At 39.6% G+C, this 22,850-nt stretch overlaps 2 long non-coding RNA genes across 3 annotated transcripts in view; both read left to right on the top strand.

Moving 5' to 3' along the window:
- The window catches only part of LOC116673846 (uncharacterized), a 352,638-nt gene that overhangs the window by 115,401 nt on the left and 214,387 nt on the right, over positions 1 to 22,850 (top strand). The gene's annotated exons all lie outside the window — the stretch shown is intronic.
- LOC116673899 (uncharacterized) lies at positions 2,026 to 6,111 on the top strand. Of its 2 annotated transcripts, none has more exons than XR_004327911.1 (3): positions 2,026 to 2,131; positions 2,240 to 2,288; positions 5,047 to 6,111. It is a non-coding gene; the product is annotated as an uncharacterized LOC116673899 (long non-coding RNA). The 2 variants fall into 2 exon arrangements; XR_004327912.1 differs by lacking the exon at positions 5,047 to 6,111 and adding an exon at positions 4,805 to 4,966.

Raw genomic sequence — 22,850 nt, 5'->3', positions numbered from 1 at the left:
ATCAAAATACAGAAAGCACACAGGTTGGACTTATGTACAAAGCCAGAGACATAGTTTCATTAAAAACAATAATTTTAATTTTTGAAATTACTAAAAACCTCAAGTATAAAATACCATTAAAATACCAAACGCATTGAAATAGGGGGGGTGAGTGCTGTGGCCTTACCGATGGAGGGACAGGGTCAAGGGGTGCGGGCTCTTCGGGAGGAATCACCCACACATGGTGGTGAGAACCAAAATAACATAATAAACTAAACCAAAAGGGGAAAACACAGCAAGGAGGGAGACACCACCACCGTCGGCAAAAGACTACAGACTCAGAAATAAATTAATAAACCAAAAATAAATGAAAACCAACTTCAATCCAAGGCAAATCTAGGCAGCCGGAAGTGGCCAATGGCTGCCTAGAGCCAAACCAAAATAAATGAAGATTAACAAATAAACCATAAAGTTTCATCAGAAATGAAAGTCCATCAGAACGCTACCAAAAATCACTTAATCCTAACAAACACATGTAACCAAACAAACCCATAAACAGAGACCCCAATCTTCACATGCAATAACAAACACGGACAGGCCAAAGAAAAGACTAGATAGTTTTGCCTTTCACAATTAGTCAGTCATACTAATGCAGCCCTGTAGGGCACCCAGTTGGGCATCAGATCCCGACGGTGAAAGGCGCATGGACGCTTCGGAGCCTGGATTGAGCTCATTAACAGCCCGTTGAAGTTGGTTGAGACAAAACAGCAGCGTGGCAGGGAAAGGAGGGGCTAGTGCAGATATCAGCGTCGGCAAAGCAGTTTACAATTACAGTAACAGTATGATGTAACAAACCAATATGAAATGCCAATTTATATTTATACATATCCATCAGGGAGCTTCGCACCAATACACCACCGATAGGACAGCTACAGTACACTCAAAAAAATGATTCAAGCCCTTCTTAGAGGTGACACATTTAAATATAATTAGTTTTATTTAAATATATCTATTTAAGATCATATATATAAATATTCAAGTGGTTTAACTAAAATTATTTTAATAGCTCCACCTAAGAGATTGATTTACGTTAGATCGCCAAAAAAAAGTGTCATACGGGTCCACCCTTTGCGCATGTGCGAGACAGCGAGCCCTTTGCGCATGTGCGAGCCAGCGCGCTCTTTCCGTCCATCGCTTCATCCTCCGGCTGCAACGCGAAGGAAACGTTTGAAAAACGCTGCAAAATAAAAGGGGAAATTCCACTACTTGGTAAGTGTTCGTTTTATGTCAAATAACGTTAATTCCGTAATAATGAACGAAATGTGTGCAGCAGATAAGCGAGCCGAATTTCACTCCTCAAAGTTGAAGGGAGTTGGTGTCTAGCTAGTGCTAATTTTAGACTTGACCGTTAGCTACCGTTTGATATAGCTCTAACGTTATAGCTAACGTTATAGCTAACGTTAGAGGCCACATTGACTGCTTTGGTTAACTTATTTATTGCTCTTCGTCACTGCAATGTTGGACTGGGCAAAACTGGCCTGTAGACAAAAGTGTGTGTGTGTCTGTGTGTGTGTGTGTGTTAGTGTTAGTGTTATGGCGGCGTCAAGCAGCCACGGACCGAAGCGGTCAATACCACGTAACGCTAACGTTAGCCAGTTCAAATGTCTGTCGCTCGTTCAGTGATATTGCATTTAGGCTGTAGGTGAACTTAAAATGGCAGCCTGTCGAGCCCGGGCTGCACACTGGGCAGCTCCTTATTTTCTTGATTTATTTATGGCGGCAACAAGTGCGCGTTGTAGGGGTTTGTGGCTCGGCAGGTGCAGATAAGCCGCCTACATTTGATCCGCTGTAAAATTGTAAACAATTTCTGCTACATTTTGGCATATGCCACAATATTTAATGTTAAAAGATAATTATATTTTTATTATCAAATTCTCCAATTCCATCTAAGTTTTCTGCATCACAGAAATCATAGGGCCACATTATAGTTTAAAGTATAACACCTTTGCACAAACATGTTTGACTATAATTCATAATTACTTTCATTTGGATACATTGCTTGAGTATTTTCTCCACTGCTAACACCTAATATATGTATCTCATCTTTTGCAGTTTAAGTTGTAAAGCAGATTGTGGCAACCTCCTAGGGATGGTAAGTAAAAGACTACTTGCTCAATGCTAGTAGGCCTACAAGCTGATTTGCATCATTGTAATTTGTTCAATGTGATATGTGCTAATTATCTTTTATTCTCCTTTTTAGGAGTATGAATGTGGCAGTGCAAAGAATGCAGTTTGGAATTAGCTAGCAGGTATTTGTTGTTGCAACATTTTAGGCAGGCTCATTGGCACTTTAGGGGCAGTTATCGCTATCCATGTCCATATACAGATTGTCCCTGTACTTTTAATACATGGAGTAAGCTTTTAAATCACACATACAAAAGTCATGGAAAACATCAAGTTCCAAACTCAGTTGAAGGGTCTACATTCCAGTGTCACGTGTGCTCATGCAGAGAACTAGCAACTGAAAGAGCTTTTTTCCAACACATAAATGGACATCTCAGGCATGATGAAACAGTTCCTTGTATGTTTGTAGGATGCACATTTAAAACTAATGTTTACAGTACATTCAACACACACAAAAACAGGAAACATAACCAACATTCACTGAAAGATTTTAAAGCCAATGTCATCAGTACAAGTCAGTTGCATCAACCAAATTAATTGTGCAGATGGAACTACAGAGTCTGTGGATGCAGAAAATGAAACATTAAGTTGTGGTGATGCTGCAGAATTGTACACGCCAAATTTTATTGACGAGAAAATTGGTTGCATTCTATTGAAGTTGGAAAATATTGTTCACATTCCAAAGGTGGTTATTGATGAGGTCCTTTCTGAACTTCACTACATTTTAAGTACAGCATCTTTGCCTGTCATAAAATCTATTGTTTCTGAGGTATTCCAGAGTCATAAATTGCAAGTTGAAGAGTCAGTAGTGGATGAGGTTTGCACTGCTTTATGCAAATCCAATCCACTGGGCATAGCTATTGCAAAGGATGGCCCTCTTAGTACTGGTTATAAACGTGCACAGTACTATACCTCTCATTTTGGTGTTTTAGAGCCAATTGAGTACATATTAGATGCCAAGAGGAATAGGACATTTCAATACATCCCTATATTACAGTCTTTGCAACATTTGTACTCTCATAAAGCTGTCCTTGAACATCTTAAAACTCATCAAAACCAGCTGTTATCTGATCACAAAGAGTACAGAACCATAAGAGATGGTGAGTACTATAAGCAAAATCATTTTTTGTCAGCTGAAGGTTTGAGAATAGCAGTAAATCTTTATGTGGATGATTTTGAGATTTGTAATCCTCTTGGGACATCTCGAAAGAAACACAAACTCTGTGGTGTCTACTGGGTTTTAGGTAATTTGCCACCAGGTTCCCATTCAACACTTACCTCAATCTATTGGCTGTTCTATGCAAATCAGATGATGTCAAGGCCTATGGCTATGAAAAGGTTTTAGAGCCTCTCTTGCAAGATTTGGGTACATTGGAACAGCATGGTGTCTTTATTTCTCAGCTTGGTCAGTTTGTTAAAGGTACTGTTCAGTATGTAAGTGCTGACAATCTTGGAGCCCATGGAATAGGTGGATTTGTTGAGAGTTTTTCTGGTGGGTCCATATGCAGGTTTTGTACTGGAGACAAATCAGAGTTTCAGACTAAAGATGTCAAATCGGGTGCTTTCAAATTAAGAACCAGAGACCTCCATGATGTCCATGTCCAGACTGCTCAGAAAAATGCTACTATTTGCAGTGGTGTAAAAAAACAGTGTGTTTTAACCAACCACCTTTCTCATTTTCATGTAAGCACTGGCTATCCTCCTGATATCGTGCACGACCTCTTCGAGGGTGTCGTTCCAGTCGAACTAGCACACTGTATCAGTTTATTGATTTCCAAAAATACTTCAATCTTGAGGGCCTTAACAAATTGATCCAGACATTTCCATACAAATGGGGGGACAAAACAAATCGCCCCCATCCAATATCACGCTTTTTCCGAACTAGCAACACTATAGGTGGCAACGCACAGGAAAATTGGGCCTTGCTCAGATTTCTTCCCTTGCTGATTGGAGACATTTTGCCAGAAGGTGAGCCAGCGTGGCAGGTAATTATAGACCTTAAGGACATAGTTGAGTTGATTGTGGCTCCTATTCATACAGAGGAGACTGTTGCATATCTTGAGGCCAGAATCTATGATCACAGACACCGCTATATTGAACTCTTTCCACACATCAAGCTCCTACCTAAACATCACTATTTGGAGCACTATCCACACATGATTCGTTGCTTTGGACCTCTAATTGCTCTGTGGACTATGAGATTTGAGGCTAAACATAGTTTCTTCAAGCAGGTTGCACGACATACAAATTGCTTTAAGAATATAACTCGTTCACTAGCCATTAAACACCAGTTCATGCTTGCTTACCACACACATTCCTCGAGTCTCAAGAAGTCACCCTTAGAGGTCACAGATGTCTCAATCATGCCTGTTGATGTCCTAAGTGAAGGAGTAGTGTCTGCTCTGAACCAGAGGTACCCAGATGTGACTGAAGTTTATATAGCAAAAAATGTGTCTTGCAGTGGTATACATTACAATGAGGGGATGCTTATTGTACACGGATCTGTAGATGGATTGCCTAAATTTAATAAGATCATTCAAATGTGCGTTCTGAAGGAGAAGTTGTGTTTTCTAGTAAAAGATGAATGTGCTTGGTATAGGGAGCATTATGGAGGTTTTGAACTGTCTGCATCACCCACTAGAGAGGTTGCCCTAATTGAACTTGATGACTTGGTGGACCCTTATCCCCTTGTGGAATACATGGTTCGGGGTTTGCGTATGGTAATGTTGAAAAGATTCCTCATCGTTAAAGGTTAGTGTCTTTGTTAAACCCAAATAGTATGAGCTATTGATGCCAGACTTAGATAATCACAAACTGTTTTTTATTTTATTTTTTTGCAAATATAACTTTTTTTTTTTTTTTGTCATCCTTTTTCTGCTCTAGATTAAAGGTGTTGCAAAATGGCAAGTCCAGCTGTCCTGCGGATCATTTTTGGTGACGTGTCTGACTCTAGAAAACTGCACCTTCCTTCTGGAATTCCAGCATCAGTGGAAGAACTACATGTGCTAATCAAGACATTCTTTCAATTGAAAGAGGACTTCCGTATGCAATACATGGATTCAGATTTTAATGAGTTCATTAACCTAACTTCAGTGTTTGACATTCAAAACAAAAGCACACTGAAAATAATCTTTAATCCTATTTTGTCACCTGTGGAGCCCTGCATCACTTTGTACACAGTAGACTCTTTTGGTGAGACCTCGGCTACCACTTTCTCAGAGCCTGAAACCCCTGTTTCGTCAATAGCCTCATCCTGCAGTGACGATACGCTGTACACATCAACACCGCATTCATCCCCAGAAACTCAGCCCTCAAGATTGGCCTCCTGGCCAAAGATTTTTGTAGTCCCTAAATTCACCTATGAGGCAGAATTTGAACTACAACAGAAAAACACAGAGTTTGAGACCAATGGAACATACTTTAGCCCTGGCCCAAAGCTAAAGGGGGTCATCCTTGATGGCCTTGCGCAAGAAATGATGAAATACACAAAGTATCCAAGACTATCAGTGTGAAGAGGTAGCAGCAGCTTTGACAAGGGCCCATCCTTGTCTGGGCAGTTGGGATCCAAGACAGGATTTTGGGGATGGAAACAGTCGCTTAAGTATAAAATGCAAAACTATCGTACAAAACTTGGCAGACTTGGACATCCTGAAACCCGTGTGAACTCTTTGAAAACAAACGAGAAGGCCAAGGCAAAGCTGCACCCAAAAATCAAGAAGCCTAGAAAGGCTGAAGTTAACTATATTCCTCTGCACCCAAAAGGCGAGACCACAGAAGTTTAGAGAATGAGAGAATTGCTTTATTGTCAGAAGTGAAAAAGCGTGACAATGAAGTGGTGATAAAAGAAAAAATGGGAAAAACTTCTCCCACAGACGACTAGAGATCGTGGAGCAGAGGCCCCTGATAGAAGATGTCGTAAACAGATGGCCTGCCTTATTCCAGGAGAGTGAAGTAAGTAAATGTGTACATGTTTGTATGAGTTGATATTTTTTGTCAATTTTGATAATTTTCTGCACAATTGTATCTCAACATTACTAGGGCTAAAGTTTTACATAGTCAAATCAGAATTGTCAAATCTGGCCTATACTTGACTGATCGTTAAATTGTGTGTGTATAGTCTTGAGAAGCTGCTGTCTCTATTCACTAGTCCACTGTACATTTACAGCTGACCAGAGGCTTATTGTTAGCTATTTTCTCTCTCTAATAATCTTTGTTGTTCATCAATTGTGATAAATGATTTAAACATCCCCCAAGGTGCACGCAGCCATGCCAACAAGACACCTGTATTTTTTCTCTTTACCCCCCCAACGCAGGCTACCCCCACATTGAGACTGTATGGACCAAAAGGAGAAATTATAACAAAAAATGAAATGGCTGCATTTTTTTTTTTAGGTAAAAATGCGATTTAGCGGATCCCCACCAAGCCATTGCAGTAAAAGTTATGCACAGGGAATTCTAGCAAGGATGCGATCTTAAAAAGAAAAGGGGTGTGAAGGGGAGAAAATTAAAGGGAAAGTCCGCATCACAGTTTTTGGGTTTAGAAAAGAGATATAATGATTTAGCTGCTATTTAAACACATTTTAAATGGCTATTTTATAGTGTTTTACCCAAATAGTTTTTTTTCTTATTGATTTACCCCATAAGGGCTGTGAAAAATATGCAAGAAACTGCAATCTTGTTTTGGGGGGCTTTGGGGGTTGACTTTAGACAACTTCCCTTACCTGTGCCCAAAAACAAAAATTTTGGCCCAAATTTCATTTTAACCCCTGCTTGTGCCCAACATCAACACCAGGAGGGAGGTATCCTGAAGGCTTGATCTACCAATGAAGATAAAAGGAACTTCTTAAAGAAATCGGAATACATGTTTGTATGTTGTTGAAAAATTGCCCTTTTACTTTCCATGGCACATTTTATGGGGAAAAAGCCTTATAGAAATTTGGAATTGTCACTTCCCCCAATGTGATAAGGTGTTTTGATAAGTAGCCCTGTATCATTTGTCTGTCCCTTTTTCTTTCCCCCGTCTTTATTTAAAATTGTGGTGGTTTTGTGTTTGTGGTGCAGGCGTGGGGGACTGGGGATGCAGAAAGGGACCAGAAAAACAAGTATGGGGTTTTATGGATCCGAAGGTGGGGTCAGGGTGAGGAGTTGGAGTTGTGATTGAAGGTCAAAGTCCCGAACAAAATTGGGCAGGGCATCCGGGCTTTTTCTGCTTTTTTGGGTATTTAGCCCTTGATCTGAGTTTTCCCGACAACCCCAAATACCCTTTTGGGTTTTTCAGAGATCTAAAAATTTTGGTGGGAAAGGGCTGAAAAAATCAACAGCGAAAATTAAATTGTTTTCCTAAGATAACAAAAAAATGTGAAATCTTATGGGGGTTAAGATGGTTACTTTGGGCCTTTGGGCAAGGTTTACCCCAAAGTTTGCCCATTACCTCCCTAATTAACTTAACCCCCTTGGTGCCATTATCTCTACTTTTTGATTCATGACTCTCGAGATGGATTGAATGATTAAAAAAGCTAAAAACCCCTTACTTACTTTTTAAGGGGCCCCCCCCCAAATTTTTTTAATGTTGCCAAAATTTCATTTTTGTGGAATTTTCTTGAAAAGACTCCTTGTGGTTATAACACGCAGAAGGTTTTGTGATTATTCTTTTCTTTCCCAGTCTTTAAAGTCGTCCACAAAACTTTATGTTAAAGGATTTTAAAAACACCCCAAACCCCCCAAAAATCTTTTAATTTAAAAGAACCGTGGTTTCCCAATTTTGTATTTGGGCCCATTGGTTTTAGATGCCAATTGCAGATTTGTTTTCTCTTTATGTAATGGTGTTTAAGGCAAGAAACTTACTTATCCAATAGGTTTTTTCAGTGCATTTTGGCCCCCCGGGAAGGGGGGTTTGACACATGTAAGCATAGTGGTTTTTTGATGAGATTTGGGGGTAGCGGGGCCTTCATTTTTACCCGTATACTGTTTAAAACAAGTTAAAAAGCTTTAATTTTTTTCTAGTAAAAAAAGGGGAAGATTTAGATTTCGTTTAAAGATGCCCTCCAGACATTTTTAAAGGGTTTAAAACGTGTTTAAAAAATTTCCTGGAAAAAAATTTTTCTGGGTTTTTATGCGAAAAAAAAGTAAAACTTTTAAAATGTAAAAGGGGAATTTACTCCTACCCCCATTTGAATTTCCAGAAGTTTTTTTGATGGATCAAGTGTCAGTGGTTGCAGTAAAACATTCACATGTTATTGGGTGCAGTTTTACCGCAGGAAGTACCCGCACACCCTGGCTGTTATGGCACTTTACAACTTTAAGTTTTAAATTACATTATTATTTAATTTTAATTTTTAATCAGATTAAAGGGCCCAAAAGAGTTGTGATATAAAAAATTGGCCCGGGAGGCCTGCCCTTAAAAAACCCGGATTTTTAATAAAACTCGGAGGGAAATTCCCAATTCAGAGAGGGTGAAAAAAAGCCTTTTTCTTTAAAATTGACATGTTGAGATTCACTGTGTGTGATATCACTGGAAGTTAAAATATTTGCCCAAATGTTTTTTGGCTGTGGGGACAATGGAAAGATATGTGAATTCCCCAAATTTTAATCAGTCAGCACAGTGAAGCTCAAACATCCCCAAAAAAGGGGACCAAGACAAAAAAAATTTGAGTGGAGGGTCTCTAAGTTAAGATGTTAAAATCTTAATGTATTTCAATAAAAAAGTGTAACCAGGTTTGTCTCATGTGTATGTTTATGGGGATCAAATTAAAATGTATGTAAAATTTTCTTTTCTGATAATTATGTACATGTGAGTTAGACAATGTAAATCAATTTCATGTAGTTAATGTAATTATTTAATTTCAGTTAAATTTTGTTAAAAATTTGTTAAGCTAACTCAATTACTTACTATTGTATCTGAAAAAAATAGTTTAGTCTTGCCCATTTATATTCTGTTGTATCTATTGATATAAATTACTTAGGCTAACTGATTAACATTCTGTTGAATGGATTTTCTTAGTTTGAGTTGGGGGTACATATATTTATTGGATGGAAATCCTGCCCACAATATAATTGCGTTCATCCAATGAGTCATTTTTTTGAGTGTACATGGGGCCTACAATTTTCCGTTGCCAGAGTAGTTGGTTTTATGAAGGGGAGACACTACAAAAGACACTGAACACTGTTTTGCCCGTTCTAACACAAACGCGACCTATAGGTATCAAACAAATTAGCAACACTGCATTACCTGTCAAATGACCATGACCGTGCTACGGACCCAAGGGGACCCACAGTGGAAATGTGGCTCCGGCAACAAAGAGTAGAGAGTGTCAAGAGGGCAAACCCCCTGCCTATATCATGGAATTTATATTATTAATACAGTCTATGGCCTATATGGCATGTGGTTATGTCCTGATTGGTCCAGCGAGTGAGTATGTTTGAAAACAGAGTGACCAATCAACCTGCCACACAATGAAAATTAATTATAGAATGAGTACATGTTCTGTACTATGGGGGTGATATACTAATATGGTGATGATATTTTAAGCAACTCATCATACAGTATACCAGTATATACAGAAAACTACTTGGCAAATACCCAGCCTTTCACCCCTGCCTGAGACTCTTTTTCTTCCTCTCTGCAGTAATTTGGAGCAGACTTCCCAGCTTTCTTGTTAAGATTGCAAAACAATGTTTTAGCAAAAAATGGAACACACAACTATGCCTTACACAATGATGTGATTCATCCTAAAAGGCCAGTGAAAATGGCTCAAGGCTAAATGCTTTCTTGCAACGCCATATCATATTGTGGAAATAGCTTGTGGAAACTCCCAAGGTGTAAAGCTGAAAATTGCAGTGTCAGCTATCAGAAATTTACCTTACTGCAATACTGGAATAAGTGCAGAAACGAAAGATTTATACATCACATCAGGAGGTGTTATGGGAGTCATGTGGAATTTTCCATTTTCAATTTAAACATTTTTTATTTCCTCAGTGACAGCGATGCCACAATAACAGCCACTAGAAGGCAAAAGGGTAATTTGCAACGACAGTGTGTCTTCAAATTAATGGAGTGCAAATGAATGCACCATTAGTTTAACGAGATGCACCTGAAGGTACCATGAAGTCCCGTCAGAACCCACATTTTTTACCGTTTGTTTACATCACTCACTCACAGGGAAGGTAAGATATTGCCACACTGGTGACTTCAGGGAAGCTTCAGGGAAACAGGAAGATTTTCTGTTATTTCTCCTGATCGCCAACTCCGGAGAGTGGAGAGTTATCCGGTAGTGGCTGTTGTGTCTGCAAAAATTCAGCTGCAATCTACTTGTTAGCTAACGTTACCCAGTGTGCTTAGATGCATTGCATGCTACCAGCCAGTAAGCTAATTTTACCATTTGTACTTAGCTGCATGGCATGCTACCAGCCAGTAAGCTAACCGTACTGTGTGAACTTAGCTGCATGGTATGCTACCAGTCAGTAAGCTAATTTGACCATGTGTACTTAGCTGCATGCCATGCTACCAGCTAGTAAGCTAACCGTACTGTGTGAACTTAGCTGCATGGTATGCTACCAGTCAGTAAGCTAATTTGACCATGTGTACTTAGCTGCATGGCATGCTACCAGCTAGTAAGCTAACCGTACCGTGTATACTTAGCTGCATGGTATGCTACCAGTCAGTAAGCTAATGTTAGCCTACCCTGTTTACTTAGCTGTATGGCTTGCTACCAGCCAGTAAGCTAACGTTACCCTTTGTACTTAGCTGCATGACATGCTACCAGTCAGTGAGCTAATGTTACCTTGTATATTTAGCTGCATGGTGTGCTACCAGCCAGTAAGCTAATGTTACCATGTGTACTTAGCTGCATGGCATGTTACCAGGCAGTAAGCTTACGTTATCCTGTGTACTTAGCTGCATGGCATGCTACCAGCTAGTGAGCTAATGTTACAACTTGTGTTTAGCTGCATGTTATGCTACCAGTCAGTGAGCTAATGTTATCATGGGTACTTAGCTGCATGGCATGCTACCAGCCAGAAAGCTAATGTTACCCTGTGTACTTAGCTGCATGGCATGCTACCAGCCAGTAAGCTAACATTACCCTTTGTCTTTAGCTGCATGCTATGAGGTGGTATGCTACACTGTCTATTGTAGTAGAGAGAGAAAAAAATACTGGGGAGGAATTGCTAGTGTTTTTTTTATTTATTTCAATCTTTCTTTTATATTATATAACTTAATTGTTTAGTGCAAATGTTATTCAATTTGATATAATTGTGATGAATTATGGTCTGTCTAGCCTCTGTACACCCCCCAAAAGGATCGCTATATGTGATCAATGAAATTTAACTTGATGATGTTATTCTCCACTGCCCACTGTATTACACAGATCCACAAGTGATGACAAGCAGTATTTACTGTCTGTATGCGTGGGACATCTATTTCAGAGCGGCTTATCATTTCCTGCTGTAGTGAAGACATCAACTAAGTTAAATATATATGTTTAGTTCGGAAGGTAGTAGCACAACCATTGTAATTAACTAGACAATGGAAGTTATTTTTATATGGCTTATGCTGGCATTTCATGCCTGTTTTCTTACGCCCCTGCTGTTATTTTCTGTGAAGTAGAGTCCTTTCTGAACTTCAATTAGTGCAGAATAAAAGAGAAAGGTCAAAAATACAGTGCTTGACAGTTTGATGTTGCAGCTTTAAAGCTTAACTTAAAGCTTTAGTCGAGGGTTTGTGCTATCAACAGAGCTATCTCTAAATGAGTGGTGCAGAGAATAACATCACTTGGATCCCTTCTCAAATCTACAGAAAGCTGTTTGATTAGAGGAATGATAAGCAAGCAAGATAGCATCTGCTCTGTTGCAGATTAACCTTTCAGAGGTTACTACTTTCCAATATATTTTGTAATCCACTTCAGATGCATTACAAAGCTATATTCTCTTTCATCTCCCAGATGCCCTATAGGCCAAGACCTTCTACACATGGAGAACCGGGAGTCAAACTGAAATCAAAGCTAAAATAAAAATAGGAGGACTGAGCTGCCTTTTCCCATGACGCATCTCTCAGGACAGAGTAGAAGCGACGGCAGTATTTTTTTGTTCCACTGACATTTCTATGATGTTACAGTGTAACAGTAACAATGTCTTACACAAAACAAAACTGTGTCGCAGGAGTAGATTTGTTGCATTGAATTATATAATTTTACAAGGCTCAATACACACAGATATTGTATCATTAACTACGTGGAAGTGATATGCGACATTAGTAATTGGAAAATTACTTTGTTTTTTCTTCTTTCAAAATATACTAGAAAAACAGCTGAAATGTGCCCTTATTTTCTGAACCAGTTTGTATCACACAAAGATTCAAGATAAATGATTAAAATAGAGGAGCTGGTTTCTTCAGTCACTTCTCAGAAGTTCCGTCTGAGAATATTTCCAGTATGATTTTTAGCTATTTCTTTCAAAGACATGATGGATCTCATTTGGACAATTTTCTACATTGGAATTATAGGAATTACAAGAAAACTGATGAAGACATTCAGAACAGATTTGATGTTGATATGTTAAAATGTGTGTCAGGTTTTAAGCCACTTAAAGGTAGGATTGTGAAGATCAAGGATTTAGCCAAAGAATTTGAACATCGACAACTTCTCAGTCCCTCCCCCCTTTCTGCTAAAGCCCAAACAGTCTCCTAAGCCCCTCCCCCCACAAGGGAAAATGAATATGTGTGCCTGAGCAATGATTGACACGCAGCCTGATGTTCTTAGGTTTCTATTGATTCAAAAAGTACACAAAAAATATTGTGGGATGCATTTGCAACCTAAATTCCTTCAATTAAAATTATTTCATATTCATTCCCTTCTTACAGCTCATAAAAGACCCACTTTTATGGGACCTATATAATTGCTCATTTTTGTTTTTTTTGCCATTTGTGTCATTGCTAGTGTTGTTATTCCATTTAGTTTGTGCTACATCTTCCAACAGGCTTTGCAATTGGTTCACCCCATCGAGGCTTCGCCGTTGCAACATGACAATGCGCCCATCCAGGAGCTATCACCCACACACTATAAAATACCACCTTAGAGCACCGATCCACACTTACCATGTCCAGCACCCCTTAGAGTTTTCAAGTAATGTTTTGAACTGGCACCGAGCTTTCCAGTGGCAAAACACTGAGTCACTTTATCCACCCCAGCACAGCGTTTTTATTACTCTTATTGTCATTTTTGTTGCTGCTGTCATTGCTTATGTCAGTTAATCGTTGTTGTGGTCAGTGTTGCTGTCATTGTTGCCATCCTTGTTGGTGGTGCGGTCATCATCATTTTTGTTTATACTGTCATTGTTTTTTATAATTACTGTCCTAATTGGTGGGGGGGGGCAGTAGCTCAGTCCACAGGGAGTTGGGTTGGGACCTGGAGGTGTGCTGGTTCAAGTCCACATATGGACCAAAGGTATGGTGGAGGACTGGTAGCTGGAGAAAGGCCATGTCACCTCTTGTGCACTGCCAAGGTGCTCTTGAGCAAGGCACCAAACCCCCAACTGCTCAGGGCGCCTTTCCATGGGGAGCCCCCCCCCACTCTGTTATTTTTTTAGTGCATGTATAGGTACTGAGCATGTGTGTGTAATAACAACAGAGTGTAAATTGTAATTTCCCCCCAGGACTAATAAAGTCATGTCCTAAGTTCACAATTTCCACTTTTTACACGTAATCATTTCCTACCCTTGATTTTAAACAAATAAAAGGGACAGTTCTTTCACCTTTTTTTTCCACTTCCATGAGAAAAAGTATGTACAGCATTTAATTCTATTCTAGCTAGAAGTAAGACGCAGTAATTGGAATACACACTGTGCAACACAACATGAGTGAATAACGGTCTTTACCTTCACAAACTGCCTCATTAGTATCATCAACCACAGAGGGAGAGCGGGACCAAAGCGGCTCGCTGAGATACGCCAAAACATTACCCACATGAAAAGCTTTAACAAACTGAAGGAAGAGGTGAGCAGAATCTCAATCAAAACCCTAATGGTGAACCTTGTCCTGCATTCCTTAATAATGCATTACCTCGCCAAATTAATTCAGGAACATTGTGAAAAATAAGATTTTCGTGATTATATAGCATTACGGAGGTGACTTTCTTTACGTTTAAGTTACTCCTCGTCATGATGAACTACTATAATGGTCACATTATGGAAACTAAAGCAGAATAAACAAAAGAGAAAACCCCCAGGGTAATATATATTCCAACGGTTTACTGCGGAATAATGTGTCTGTTTTCGTGTTGTTGACTTTGCACTTTAAACTGAAAATGCATTGTGAGGTGTTGCACACACTATTCCAGATGTGTGACAGAGGTTTGCAGAGCTTGCAGAACAGGTAGCACCAGCTCCGTACAGTCAGAAGAAACAAGAAAGAATCATTCATAAGTCAAACATGTTTATTTTGGATCTGTCTCTGCCCCCAATGCTAAAATATTATTAAGTTATTGAGCAGAAAACTCAGAGTGGGCTGAACATAAGAGATTAATCCCTCCTCATTTCTCTGCTATAATGATAACATATGCATTTCGTTGCAATGTACCTGTACATGTGTAATGACGAAGTTTAATCTCATCTCATGAGAGGTGCAGCAAGGAGGGACTGCACAATCCCACTCAAAACATCTGCATTCAGCCAGGCCGTCTTCATTTACAGCATCACATCAATGGAACTCGGTACCACCATTAATTAGAGAGTCCCCATCCTATTACTCTTTTAAGTGTAATGTTAAGAAATGGATGATTGAAAATCAACACTGTCAACACTGACGCTGGTCCCATCCACCAACAATAATTGTATCATCTATTTTAGATTTTATTTGCTTATCTTGTTTATTTGATTGTTGTGATTTAACATTGTAATTTTTAACCTTTTGTCTATTGCATAAATATCTTCATTGTATTATAACTGTTTATTATTTTAGGATGTTTATTATTTTAGGATGCCTAATAACATCTGGCTAGGGGACTGCCGATGAAAACTAGCCTATGGCTAACTCGGGTACGCTTACATTTGCTTTGAATGTTGATCAGTGTACATTGTCCCCTTTTCAAATAAACAAATAAATGAAATGAAAAATGAACGGGTTTCTATGATATTTTACGAAAACCTATGCACACCCTTTTGTATATTATCTGAAATTCCAGCAAATGTCGGCCATTCACATGACTTTAAGTTAGGTTAAGCGGTCTCTACAGTCATCTAGCTGACAAAAGGTTACTTGAAGCCGACTACAGAGCACCATGACGCTGCTGGTTGCTTCAGATGCCGTTGCTAGTTGAGTTAAGTCGACAAAAAGTGACTTTGAGCTGGGTACAGAGCACCGTGAGATGACGGTTCATTTAGGGGCTATGAAAGTTGATTTTAGCCGACAAAATGTGGGCGTCGTGCGGAACCCACACTGAACTTTAGGCACGGAAATTACTATTAAGATTAGAAAAAAGATTGTGGTTTGGATTTCAACACTCCAAGGACATGAACAAGCATTTACTGGGTGAAAGTCTTGTGTTTTCTAAACAATGACCCAATCATACACCCCAACGACCTCCCTACCCATACCACAGCGTTCTTATACAGCAGCAGTGACTATGGTGCATACAGCAAAAAATTGTGGGAATACTTAACCCTCTGAACCCTAAAGCCATTTTTACAGTTCATTGTCCGTCTGGATTTATTTTAGAAAAAAAGCTTATGAAACATCAACCCTGTTGTCTACAGTCAAGACATGAACATCATTTTTTTGAGGACAAACTGGGTTGTTAGAATATTTGGGCTGCAGTGAGGTCACTTGAATGTTAAAAATGGTTGTAGGACCTTAAGAATAATAACACAAATACATGGACCTAGTTTTCTATCTATTGGTATCTTAGTGACTAATATGAAAACATGCACTATTGGAGTGATGTCAGAGTGAGGGAGCCTCCCATGGAAAGGTGCCCAAGCAGTTGGGGGTTCGGTGCCTTGCTCAAGAGCCCCTTGGCGGCTACTAGTCCACCACCATACTTTGGTCCATATGGAGACTTGAACCAGCAACCCTCAGGTTCCCAACCCCCTACTGACTGAGCTAGTGCCACCCCCACATGAAGCAACCCTGAAATCACCCACCCCAAACTCACCAGACTCCATTTAAATAATCAGTACTTTTAGCATGTTTAGAGCCTGCATATTTCCACATGTAAATGGGTGAATTAAGGGTTAATTGGAACCACACCGGAGTGGTGATTGTTGTGTCAATGTAAAGACTAATCAAGATGGCTTTTGGTAGTTTTATTTTGTTTCTGTCTACGTGAATGAAGTATTTTGATAATGATAAAATGAATGGAGTCTGATTGGTTTGGCAATAACAATTTTTGGCATGTTTAATGTTAGACAAAACGGATCTTAGTCTTTCACATAAAGGTCGATCTCTGTAGGGATCCTTTGCATAATAGAACACTGATCTGAGCGTGTCAGTGGTAAAAACAAAACTTTTAGTGGAAATAATACGAAGGTGCGTAATTTTCCATTTACGATACAGTGCAGCCCCACCGCTGCTGGCTGCAGCGTTCTTGCTGCTGGACTCATTTCAAAACCTGTACCCATCAGTCATTTAGACAAGAAAACTTTGGGAAAATAGGGTCCAGGTGGAAATAGCGTAATTTTGCTAGCTTTGTCTTCCAAGATTGTAGACTCGCTTTAACACACAATTGCCCACATGAAGCCAAGGTAAAATAACCAAGGAGGCATTACGTTGTGAAATTTGACAGCTTTAAGTTCAAGACAACTTCAGCCAACCCACAGAACAGATGTATTATGGGAACAGAGTATTGTAGTGGTAATATTTGACATCTAGGTTTTGACACTGCCGCTCTCAACAAACATAGACGAAGTTTAGCGCCGCAGAGACAGATGAGTGATGATCATGATCTAAACCCTACAGAGCAGCATGCCAACTTTTAAGCTGAATCGACTAGGCTACGAGTTGGCAAGCAGCACCAGCTGTTTCTCAGTAAAGCACCTCTGACCATTACAGAAAATTTACTATCCAACGAATTGTCAAGATGTGTAAATCTAAACCCAGCAATGCAGCAGTAGGTGGAGACATGCCAGCTATGCAGCAGATTGTGGGTTAAAAAAAATGGATAGCACTTTACATTCCACAACAGTAATAAGATGGTAATAGTTTCAATTCAATTTTATGTACATAGCACCAAACCCACAGTTATCCCACTGCGCTTTTCATAAAAGAGCAGGTCTAGACCATACTCTGTGATATTAGTTACAGAAACCCAACAATAGTGGGGTATGAGTGTGATAATAAAGAGGTAATTATCAGGTAATAACTTGAAATTACCAAAGTACTAACTGGGTAATACATCACAGTAATAAGATGTAATACTCGGGTAACAAGGTGATAAGAAGGTAACAGATGTAATAACATGCAATTACCAAGGTAATAACTATAAATGGTTTTGATGATAACCATATGTACAGTATATCTGGGTAGTGGTAATATAGTTATATTAATATTGCAATAATTTAATAATGGGTTGATGTTTTCACAGTATTATGTTAGTGTAATACCTTCCAAATTAGACAAAACGTCTTAGAATTTAAAATTGGTAATCACCATGTTACAATGCTGAAATTTATCCACCTTTATGATAGAAATATTTCCCTTTTGTTTCAAGGTAATACTTTACCATCAGTCTATATGAGCTATCAATCATCATCAAAAATATACATATTATCCTCTTCAATCTTCAACGTTACATGCCTCTGTTAACATTCTCCGTATCTGAAAAAGAGGCTGACATACTGTTGAGATATCTCTGTTAATTATTGTCAGAAAGTTTGATGTGCAATATGTATATTTTTGATGATGATTGATAGCTCATATTAGACCGACGGTACGCTTCAGTAAGCTAGTTTGCCCCTATTAATTTGGGTTATGCCACATGTAAAATTCCGTATTATAATGCTGAAATTTATCCACCCTTTATGTTCCAAATATTTCCCTTTTGTTTCAAGGTAACACTTTACAAATTATATTTTTAATTTTCTTGCCTGGAAACACGTCTGGTAATGTCGGTGTAACAACCATGAACCAGTGGTGCAAAATGCAAAACTGCCTGTTTCTATTTCATTACATAGTAATATTATAATAACAGGTGTGGAGATTACCTGGAAATGCTTCTGGTAGTTTCTGTGTAACAACAGTGCATCAGAAGTATAAAATGCAAAACTGCCTGTTTCTATTTTATTACATAATAATATTATAATAACAGGTGTAGAGATTACCAGGAATTCCAAGTAATCTCGTCACCTCGGTTTTTCTAAAATGACCATGAAATGTGTCTTGTGCTGCATGCCCGTAACCCTGTGCCAGCTAAACACCTTCCACCATCAAGCACTTATCGTAACTCAGCTTATTTGACTTCACAAGGGTGAAACTTGGATAAAACACAATGACTTAGATATTAATAAGTCACAGACATTATACAATGATAACTGTAAGAACTCCACAACATTGTAATGCGGTAGTACATACAGTAGGCTAGCTAACATGTAAGATGAAATAAGGGAAACACGTTATATATTGTTATACAGTGCACATAGTATAACCTATATTGTTTATCTAAATAAATTAAAATGTATGCCACTTCTGATACACATTCGCCGCACAGTTTTATAAATGAGGCCCCAGACTTTCTTGCTAGATTAATTGACCTTGTAGACGCTGAGAGTATACCACAGGAGTATACACCATGCCTGAATGCATGTTTTGTCCGCTTCACACTGTTGAAACAGAGCAGCTAGTATTGCAGCCTTTAGCCAGCATGTTGGAAGGGGGGTTCTTTTTTTCCAAAAGGGGACCTTTTTGCAGTTTTTCCTTCTTTTTTATTCAATTATAAGGTTCAAATACTTCCTTTTGATGTCTGGGGTCTCACATACTTTGCTGTAAAGTTAGTTGCGTGGATTGTTGATGCGTTACATGCCATTTTGGACAATGTCTTGCACCCACTACATGGCTTGCTGCTAAATCACAGGAGCACTTTCAGTGATAGACTCATTCTCCCAGAATGCACCACAGAGCGCCGCAGGAAGTCATTCCTGCCTGTGGCCATCAAACTTTATAACTCCTCTAAGTGTCTGACACACAGACACTTAGAGAGGTTGAAACTGGACTGTATTATCTTGTTTGTGCAATAACACTGTCCTGAAATGTGTGCAATACTCAACTGCTACTATAATTATAATTATTATTATTTTTATTATTATTATTATTATTATTACTTTTCACCATTGCAATTCCTGAATTATGTTAACTATGTAAATACTGTATAACAACATTCCTTTAACTATGTAAATACTGTACATATGCACACTCCTTACATTTCTTTATTCATATTTCTACTCTGATATTTCTCCTATTTGTGCAACTGCAACACAGAGTTCCCTTCGGGGATCAATAAAGTATTTCTGATTCGGATTCTGATTAGACATTAGATTGTTGCATGTTCAACACATTCACAGAAATTATGGATTTAGCAAGATAAGGGCTTGTTATTTGATTTATGTCAATTAATACAGCCCAGAGAGTTGTGCATTGTTTCCATTGTGCTGCACAAATGCACAAATGGGCATTTAAGTGTGCATGCACTTTACATTTTATTTCAATGCACTGCGGCACACAGTACTGTCAATGGTTTGTTCTTGTCTTTGCTTCATGAAGAATAAAGAAATGGTCAAATAGGTACGGGGTTCAAATTGTACTAAACCTTTTCAATAGTGCACATAATGAGTGCATCAGTAAATAGAGCTGTCCTATGTGTTGCTTTGGGAGTCTTTGGAAATCTACCTATAATGCCTGTTATGAGAATTTTTAAACACAGTGTACAGAGTGTAAAACACTGCAAACCATAAAATAAACTTGAGGCAAACCCAGTGTTTATCCCCGTCTACGTTGATGGTCTACATGAGCTGGCTCTTCCATCTTGTGGAAACACTAAGTCACATTCTGAAATCCACACTGATGGGGATGTTTTTAAAAGACTTCCAAACCCATGACAATAAATTGGCCCTTATTGATAGCAAGGTTAGTCAGTCTGCAGACAAATGCAATGACCTTTGCCTTCACTTGAAATAATGAGCAGGTTCTCCTTTGTAGGACAGCACCATGTGTAAGCCATTAAGTAACTCTTCTAGTGTCTTTATCCAGCCAGGACAGTCCATTTGTTAAGATGACCTTTTCTGTATCGACTGCACCCATTATTTTGCCGTTTCCTGTCCACTTTGCGTGCCTCGCGATCACTACAATCCTTAGGAATCGCAAGAATGACGGTTCTTTACTGCTTCTATAAGTAATTTGTATTTATAGTGAACAATCCCCAGGGCCACATACTGTACAAATCCAGGCCCATGTGATTATGTCAGGGTCTGTTATATCACTCAAGATCCAGATGTCCCCAATACCCCAAGACACAAGACACATACAGCTTATTTAGAAATGCTCTGTAAAGCTTTCCAACACATCACAAGAACATGCTGCATGAATTGTATAGTGCCAAATGCGCCCTATAAACTATTGGTGTCATACAAATACAGTCAAGTCATCTAATATTCATACTGCTTTATCTTTGCCTGTGCATACATATGCAGTACATGCAGTATGATAAATAATAAAGCATTACTTTTTTCATATATTATTCAATCCTGTACAATTTATGCCCATCTTTAATGTTGTGTATTTGTTGAACAGAAAAATGTATTTAGTGGAAACTAGAAAACCAAAAGGGAGCTCTGTATGACTGACTGCTGCTGTCACGTATGGGGGAGAAGTGACCCCCCTCCTGGCAGTGCGTTACCTTGCATTGCCTCCTCCTCTTCACCCCCCACTCCAGCTGTGTGCTCCCTGGGTCTGTCTGCATCCTGTCTCCTTAGGCTCTAAACCACCAGTAACAGGCAGAACAAGCTAGTCTCTCCCAGCCTAGTCCCTCCCAATTCTTTCCTTCTCCCCATGCTTTCACATAAACATATGTCTCCTATGTCGAGCCTGGCATTCTTGAAATGTCAGAAGAATTGTCCCAAGGCTTTCAGACCTGTTAAATTAAGCCAGACATGCAAAACTGTACCTCTAATGAAGTACATTAACCTGGAGCAGTGAGCATCCATAAACAGCAATGTGTTGTTTGCATACAGGCCACCATAGGGGGAAAAAAGACAAGAGAGAGAAGATTAAAGTCAAAACTTTATTAGTCTCCCCAAGAAGAAATTGGTTTCGGACACTGAGTAACATTGCTTCAAGAGTTACAACAGACACACAGTTCAGTAAACACATGGGCTACTCAAAGAGCTGTGCAAATTGCAGATTGCAAATTATCATTTTCTATACTAGAATAAGACAAAAGCCATCCTTCCTACAATCTTCTGTTCACCCATACATGCCTTAACCACTCTATCCTACTTCCATACGCAACCATGCATTCATCCATCCATCCATCCATCCATCTTCATCCGCTTATCCGGTATCGGGTCGCGGGGGCAGCAGCTCCAGTAGGGGACCCCAAACTTCCCTTTCCCGAGCCACATCAACCAGCTCCGACTGGGGGATCCCGAGGCGTTCCCAGGCCAGGTTGGAGATATAATCTCTCCACCTAGTCCTGGGTCTTCCCCGAGGCCTCCTCCCAGCTGGACGTGCCTGGAACACCTCCCTAGGGAGGCGCCCAGGAGGCATCCTTACCAGATGCCCGAACCACCTCAACTGGCTCCTTTCGACGCGAAGGAGCAGCGGCTCTACTCCGAGCTTCTCTCGGTTGACTGAGCTTCTCACCCTATCTCTAAGGGAGACGCCAGCCACCCTCCTGAGGAAACCCATTTCGGCCGCTTGTACCCTGGATCTCGTTCTTTCGGTAATGACCCAGCCTTCATGACCATAGGTGGGGGTAGGAACAAAAATTGCCCGGTAGATCGAGAGCTTTGCCTTCTGGCTCAGCTCTCTTTTTGTCACAACGGTGCGATAAACGGAATGTAATACCGCACCGGCTGCTCCGATTCTCCGACCAATCTCACGCTCCATGGTCCCCTCACTCGCGAACAAGACCCCAAGGTACTTAAACTCCTTCACTTGGGGTAAGGACTCACTCCCCACCCGAAGAAAGCACTCCATCGGTTTCCTGCTGAGAACCATGGCCTCAGATTTAGAGGTGCTGATCCTCATCCCAGCCGCTTCACACTCGGCTGCGAACCGATCCAGTGAGTGCTGAATGCATGCATTCAGTCTTGGTAAAAAAAAAAGTGCAGTCATTCTTCCATTCATATCCATACATACATTCAGTCACAGATATCCATTAAAGAATTCATAGTCCTATGTTCCTCGCTGCTCATTAATGAGCTTAACTGCGAGAGGAACAAATTAGTGCATATACCTGTAATATTTGCACAGATGAACCCTGTACCTCTCAAACTGCTCAAACGATGAAAACAAAACGTGAGCGTTATCAGACAGAAGGGTCTTAACCCGCCTGATTGTCGCCTGAAAAAAAAAAGATCTCCTGCGGGTTGACAGGTGCAGGTGTTCCCATAATTTTGCCTGCCATCTTAACCAGACTGAAAATCTGAGTTTTGGATTTTATTGTCAAATTCCCCAAACCAGCTGGTAATACCATACTGAAGAACTCTAT

Source organism: Etheostoma spectabile, chromosome 3 (assembly GCF_008692095.1).
Source record: "Etheostoma spectabile isolate EspeVRDwgs_2016 chromosome 3, UIUC_Espe_1.0, whole genome shotgun sequence".
Lineage (NCBI taxonomy): Eukaryota > Metazoa > Chordata > Actinopteri > Perciformes > Percidae > Etheostoma > Etheostoma spectabile.
Note: the sequence above shows the minus strand (reverse complement) of the source record. Positions and strands in the feature narration are given on the sequence as shown.